A 7655-nucleotide genomic window follows, 5' to 3' on the forward strand; every position below is an offset into this window, starting at 1 on the left:
ATGGGCCCAACTTGCAAGGTACATGTTAAGTATAGTGATCAATGTTTTGTTTTGTTGTGATCCTAGTATTTTCTGTAATTAACGAAAACCAAAACGGTGAGGTGTTTTTTCTTTGTACAATGCCCCCCTTTCTAAAACATTTTGAAGAATTTATTTAAGTTAAACATGAGTTTTCACTTGCGTGTACATCTAAAAAAAAGGCAGAAGTAAACCACAGTAATGATATTACTTTATGAAAATGTGTCTTTTGTCACTTTGTTTATTGTGCAGAAAACACAATGCCTGGGATACATTTTTGTTTTTTATAGTGTTTCTGCCTGGAAAAATATTTTTATGGAATAGATCATGGTAATTAATCTACTCAGAAACACATAGAATATATTATTGAAGGTAAAGTAATAAGTACAAAATACAAAAGAAACAGGCATATCTCTTCTAATCCAAGGCTATTATTGTAGCATGGCCAGGTCCTGTTGTAGGTGAGCACCCAGGGTCTGGAAAGTGGGGATGATTGCTGAGAATAGTATGGAGATTAAAATGGCCAAGTCTAGTACATCATTAGTAGTCGTAGCGCCTGTTACATAAAACATGTGTGGGGTATTTTAGCCCCTATTATGCATTGTTTGACTTAGATCTTTTTGTATAATTTTTTCATAGCACAGTTGTTTTTTAATACCATTATTTATAACATCATCCCTTTTTTAGGATACAGTGCTCCCTCGCTATAAGGCTCTCGATTATAATGCACCTTGGATATAACACTCCCACAATTCCCTATACTAGTGATTCATGCAATATTTCTACAGTAAATACAGTACCGGTGTTGTTCAAACTGTAACTTCTCAGTCTAACTTCTGTTTCTGTCTCTCCCTGCATTATAGAAGTTATTTTATTTTGTATTTTAGTCAGATGTGTGTTATGTGTCCCGCGACCCCCCACACCCTCCCCCTCCCCTGCTTATAACACTCTTTGGTTATAGCTCTTATATTGTGTGTCCCCCGAGACCCGCCTCATATCGAGGGAGCACTGTATCTTGAAACAAAACTCCCTTTCTGCAGCAGTTACTGCATAGTGTAATATTTCTTAATACTTGTCATTTAAGGTTTAACTTGAGTGTTATATTACAGTACATGACTTAGTGATACAACAGCTACAGAGGATACAAAGCTTTCAGTATTTTCAGCTTCCTTTGTTTATGGTGAATTAGTTATAATTGATCAGTTATTTTTTAAGGCTTATTTTGTATTCATAAATGTATCGTGTACCAAATAATTTTTAAAAGTATTTATTCTTTGGCACACAAATTGTCTCAATTTTTAAAATGTTTACACCCGGCTGTGCATATGAGTACCTGCACTTGTTTGTTGAGAATTTCACCCCTGATTTTATGTAACATGTAACAAACAGTGATGGTACTAAAGTCTTTACTTTTTTACACAAATCATGATACTAAACAATATTAATATGAGGCTAGTTTTCACAAGAGTCCACTTATTGTACTGCAATGATCATATCAAATAAAATGTGTAATTTTAAACCAGTTTGCTGGAAGTGACTTTGGCGTAAGTACAGTAATTTAGAGGTAATCCAACCATCTCTTAATACTAGTATGATTGCATCTAAACAATAATGTTCAATGTAGAATGTAATGTGGGTATTTGGAATTAATAAATGTTAAAATTTGAAACATGGTCTGGTCTCATCCATACAGCATAACAGAGTAGTTAATTCCATGTTTACCTTCATTCATAACCCTTGCAGTGTTGCATGTGGGATCTTATACATTTTTACACCCTATATGTAAAGTTCAGATCATTCGCTCTATTAAAAAGGCTGTGTCTTTTTTTTTTTTTAAACAGTTTTCCTAAGAACTTAAAGTATGCTGTGGAAAACAGCAGTAACTTTGCAGGTAGAGATGTCAGTGAGCAATGAGTTGGCTAAAAGCAACCTCAGATATGAACCGTTCTGATTTCAACTTTTGCTGAAACTCATTCGAGTCATGGGCTGCTGCAAACTGAAATGAGGGACGACCAAAAACCGTTGCTACCCTGGGAATAAAATCACTGGATCTTAAGTGGTACAATAAAGAAGAGTGCTCCAGTAAACTACGCAAGTACCAGTAAGCAGGCGTTTTCGCAATGAAGGTTCGGTAGATAACATATACCATTGCTTCAGTTGCCTTGTATGTAAGAGGGCCAGTTAGTCAGCTTGTAAAGGTTGCAATGGCGAGTTCTATAGGGGGCACAAGTGACAAAACTTATAGCAGAAACACACTCGCCTGTGTTGGGGGACAATAATGTACAACACCCTCATGTTGCTATTATTTCCCTGGCTGCTAAACATACTACTGTAATTACAATTAGAGTAAAACATCCGTTTGCTATTTAAACTCTTTTTCACTTGCATCAACTGTTCTTGAGCTACCAGACACCAGAATTGCAGCCCTGCATTGAAATGGCATGCAGGGTTTGATCCACCAAGCTGCCTGCATGACCAGTTCCAGGATCATTCAGATGCAGAAAGACAGATGATGTTGCCAAAGATGTTCAACCTGAATATTATAGGCACTCGGCCTGAGGCAATAGAGGAGAGCTGACATGAAATGTAATAGAAAGGAACATCTGCTGGCCGTGAAGAATGGGATGGACTGACGGTATTGCTGAGAGGACAGGCTATTGCAGGAGCAGTGCACAAGATCCAGGGGATGTGGAGAGAAGCAGGGTTAAATGGAGAGCAATGCTCCTTCCTTGCATCCTAAAAGAAATAAGCATAGGATCACAAGAGCATAAGAAGTGCTACAAATGGTGGGAATGCATCAAGCTGTGTACCCCAGTCATTAGCACCATTTCTTCTTTAGGATAACTAACAACTTAAGCTGAGGAACATTTTAAGGAACAGCTGCTTGAAACCTGGTTCCAGGAGACCGGGAGACCTTTGTTTTGGTGACTTTGCTGTATCAAACTCCAAGTCTCCCTTGGTGTGCCGTGGTATGGCCTGAAACCCAGTCTCCTGAAACCAAGTTCCAAGCCACAAAGTGGCTTTGTGTTCTCTCAGCTTTAAGGATACCTATGAACTCTTTAATTAAATCCGGAGTTGTTTATTTCTAGTTTTGTAACTTCAATGTGTTTTTTCCTTCCTTCTTTCAATAGTGCAATTGAGCTTTTGAGCTTCAAGTACAAAGATATAGGCCTCCAACTTTTCTAAATTCTCAGTAAAACACACACTAGAGCCAAATACAGTTTCAGAAAAACTTAAATTAGCTGAGTGTTTGGATAAGTGTATAGCACAAAGAATGCTCACTGCAATGAAATAACATAATCTATGCAAATCTCTCGCTGTTTAATGTTTTAAGAGCATCAAAGAACAGAAAAACAACTTCACCAGATTTTATCCTTTTGCATTTGCTAACAAAAAGACTGAAAAAAAGCATTTACATTTTAACCATAGAATCAGCCACAATACAATAACTAGGGCCGCTCAGATTATTCATATTTGTCATTGTTTTTTAAATATTACAGCAGATTATTAAATGAATTAATTTCAACTGTAAAATCCAGTGTTGTTTTTTTCACATTAGGTCTTTCACTTTGGCACTTTTTCTCGCTGCTTGTGCTGATGGGGTGTTTTGGAACACAGTCTGGTGCATCTCACAAGATTAACTACTGCAAGCCAAGTAGCCACAGAAATAAGAAAACAGGGCCATCTCTTCTCTCCCTGCAGGTGTGTGCTTTTACTGAGAGATTACAAAAGAGTTCTGAGAGGAGGGAAGGGCAGGCAGAGAAGACAAAGCAGAGGAGAAAAAGCTAAGCGAGATGGATGCAAAATGACAAAGTTAGGAGCCTCACTATGGAAGAACCGCCACAGTTAAACCAAATTACCCTGTAGGGGTCGACGAAGGTTAAACAAATATTACAAGCACCCTTGAGAACACTGAGGCTCAGCATAAACACTGTAACTCATGCTAAGAAATGTATAGTGTTTAGATATTGTTAGGAAAACAGAGTGTAAGCACAGTTCACAAAGTTCAGCTTCACACACACGCACTTAGGTGAGATATATAGGACAGGCACTTGAGAGTGCGAGTGAGAAATCTACCTAAAACCTCTCCTGATGACAGATCATCGTCGTAGCTGAGCATTCTCACAAAACACGGATTTCTGCTGAAAACTAGGTGCCACTTTAGTTCTGTCTAACGATAATGTCAGTCAGCTGTAAGCTTGACAGGTTATGTACATTGCTAAAAATGAGAAAATGGCTGAAATGTAATTTGGTAAAGTGAAGGAACTGTAGGTGGAGGTGGTCTTTAAGAACGCTATTATCTTCACAAATAGAAAATCCAATCCTTTGATGAGTGCACAGGTAGTGTGTAATGGCAGTTACTCACGATAGGAGAGAAGCTGAGTGTCTGAAGCAGGACCCCCCTCCAGGTTTCTCCTCTCAGGCAGATACCCTCGCCAGGCTTTCCCGCTGTGCTCCCTCCATTTCTCTTTCAATTAAGCAGGTGTCCTGCAGCATTCAGACACTGCTTCTATCCTTTCAGCAATCCCTGGCACGTTTTATTCCTGTCAGGCAACGAGTCAGAATCACCTCAGCCCTCCTCACTGTAAAGCCTGTTGATTGCATTCACCAATTTCAGCAGTAAAAAAAATCCTTTTGAGATTTGGAGAGCAGATTAAGTGCTCCTTCCCATTTTTCACCTTTTAAAAGTTTACTGTGGTGTAAAAAGCATATTAAACTTCATTGAAGCGTGGAGGCTTAGAAACATTACGATTTTGTTTCAACATATACGAAAAGAAAAATAGTACTAAAATAGTACCTACAGTAATTGCATGCTCCAGTACATTCCTGGTAAAGATCTGTTGCAGAGTTACTATATACTATATTCTTTTTATAAGCTTTCATTTTTTTAAATGATTATAGTTTGTAAAATACACTGAAACCTCTCAAATAAGGCCAACGGGGGCCCCTTAATAGGGGGTTGGCCTTCATATTGAAGGTCTATTAACCTTTAATATCAAGGTAAATAACAGTGGGATTAGCATTATCTTTGCAGGTATGTCCACCACTGAGCAGACTGACTGCACCTATCTTAAACCCTGCACCTGGTCCTAATTTACAATTACTATCCAGGTGCAGGGGATAATTAAACAATAAAACAATTAACAAAACTAATTAAACAATAAAACAATAAAACAAACTAACAAAAATGTGCCTGCGCACGTCTTACTGCTATGTTACAATATATATGTTGTAACGGAGCCTCACGGCTCAGGTTTGTTTTCGCCCTTAAAATCACAGACACAGGCACAAAATTTATGATTTTAGTGCTTGAGCGCACTTTTAATAAAGCAAAATAAATAAAAATGAAAACAAGTACTTAGCTCTTTTCGAGCACTTCCTAAACTTATGCAGGTCCCTGACTAGCTCACAGGACGGCTTAGTCGTTTACTTGGCATAACACAAAAATACACAGAAAAAGAACACACAGTACCTTTTCCAGGGATACGACTGATTACACACACAGTTGGGCTCTTCACACAGCAGCACAGCAGAGACTGGCTGCTCTCCTTAAATACCCTGTACCTGGCTCTAATTTACCAATAATAGCCAGGTGCAGGTGATAATTAACAATTAAAACCTGTTTTTTGGCAGGGAAGATATTAACCCCCTCCCTGCTGTGCTACAATATATATATATATATATAGAGAGAGAGAGAGAGAGAGAGAGAGAGAGAGAGAGAGAGAGAGAGAGAGAGAGAGAGAGAGAGAGAGAGAAATCATCGAATTGTGTGCTAAGAAAATGTAGTATATTTTATTAAATGGTAACTACACTGTAAATGTGTGTAAATGGAGAGTAATCTGTTACATCTCTTGCAGAGGGATGTTGAGTGTAAATGGGCAGTAATCTGTTACATGTCTTGCAGAGGAATGCAGTGTGTAAAAGAAGAGTAATTTGTTACATTTCTTGAAGAGGGGTGTTGTGTGTAATAGGTAGTAATCTGTTATATCTCTTGAAGAGGGATGTTGTGTGTAAATGGGCAGTAATCTGTTACATGTCTTGCAGAGGAATGCAGTGTGTAAAAGAAGAGTAATCTGTTACATCTCTTGAAGTGTGATGAGTTGTGTGTAAATGGGTAGTAATCGGTTACTTCTTGAAGAGGGATGAGTTGTATGTAAATGGAGAGTAATCTGTTACATCTGTTAGATAAAGGACAACTCTAGGAAGTTAGTGTTTCCCATCATTAATCAATGACTTTTCAGGGGCAGAGAATGTGACACAAATTAAACAGCATAAGGAGGATAATGTGCTTCATTATTGCATTAAGATAGTTGGTACAATAAATCATTGATTGCTCACTGGATGCTTGTCCGGTAGGGTCCACTTTCCTACCGATCTCACTGAGTGCCTGGCCGGTAGGATCCAGTAGCGCAACAAGAAGACACTCCCTGCAGGTTTGCCTCCCTAATCCACAGGAACACCAGAGCTAATGTGATGATCCCTGTGGAATCCCAAGTAAAGACTGGTGACTTTCCACTTCCAGGACATGAACCTGAGCTCCCCTGACTGTTTGATTCACCTTGCACACCACACGGCCATGCTTTTACCAGGAGAGACCCTCAGGGACCCCTGCACTCCCCTGACTGTATGATTCACCCTGCACACCACACGGCCATGCTTTTACCAGGAGAGACCCTCAGGGATCCCTGCACTCCCCTGACTGTATGACTCACCCTGCACACCACACAGCCATGCTTCTACCAGGAGAGACCCTCAGGGACCCCTGCGCTCCCCTGACTGTATGACTCACCCTGCACACCACACAGCCATGCTTTTACCAGGAGAGACCCTCAGGGATCCCTGCACTCCCCTGACTGTATGACTCACCCTGCACACCACACAGCCATGCTTCTACCAGGAGAGACCCTCAGGGACCCCTGCGCTCCCCTGACTGTATGACTCACCCTGCACACCACACAGCCATGCTTTTACCAGGAGAGACCCTCAGGGACCCCTGCGCTCCCCTGACTGTATGACTCACCCTGCACACCACACAGCCATGCTTTTACCAGGAGAGACCCTCAGGGACCCCTGCGCTCCCCTGACTGTATGACTCACCCTGCACACCACACGGCCATGCTTTTACCAGGAGAGACCCTCAGGGACCCCTGCAGTCCCCTGACTGTATGATTCACCCTGCACACCACACGGCCATGCTTTTACCAGGTGACAACTTCGTGGACCCATGATCTGCATTTTTAAGTTTCAATATATTTTCCCAAGATCTATTACGGCAACATAAAAAGCTCAGCGAGGTGGCATAATCAATCCGTCATGCGGATTGACAGTAGTATGGCAAATCCTGACTGACTATTTTGAAATGTTCACTGTAGTGATCTATTGTCAGCAGCCCTGTGTGTGAGGAAACAAAATACATTTTTCTGCATCATTGATTTTTCTTCAACTAACCTGCCTGCGGATGTCCTGTCATGATCAGTTTCCAAACACTACACTTAATCATTTAGACATAACAATTATTAGACTTGTGACAGGGGATCTGACACTGGGGGTTGCAGTAAACCGCAAGCAGCAAACAGCAAACAGCAAACAGCAAGCAGTCAATGATCTTTTATTTTACTAAATGAAACAATAATGGT

General features: G+C 40.3%; 1 long non-coding RNA gene across 2 annotated transcripts; it reads right to left on the bottom strand.

The window, feature by feature from the left end:
- Positions 1 to 2599: 2599 nt before the first annotated feature.
- LOC131737251 (uncharacterized) lies at positions 2600 to 5535 on the bottom strand. Of its 2 annotated transcripts, none has more exons than XR_009328826.1 (3): positions 5492 to 5535; positions 4385 to 4562; positions 2600 to 2754 (listed from the first exon to the last, which is right to left on the bottom strand). It is a non-coding gene; the product is annotated as an uncharacterized LOC131737251 (long non-coding RNA). The 2 variants fall into 2 exon arrangements; XR_009328825.1 differs by having other exon boundaries at positions 4385 to 4610; positions 5492 to 5530.
- Positions 5536 to 7655: the final 2120 nt, after the last annotated feature.

Source organism: Acipenser ruthenus, chromosome 6 (assembly GCF_902713425.1).
Source record: "Acipenser ruthenus chromosome 6, fAciRut3.2 maternal haplotype, whole genome shotgun sequence".
Lineage (NCBI taxonomy): Eukaryota > Metazoa > Chordata > Actinopteri > Acipenseriformes > Acipenseridae > Acipenser > Acipenser ruthenus.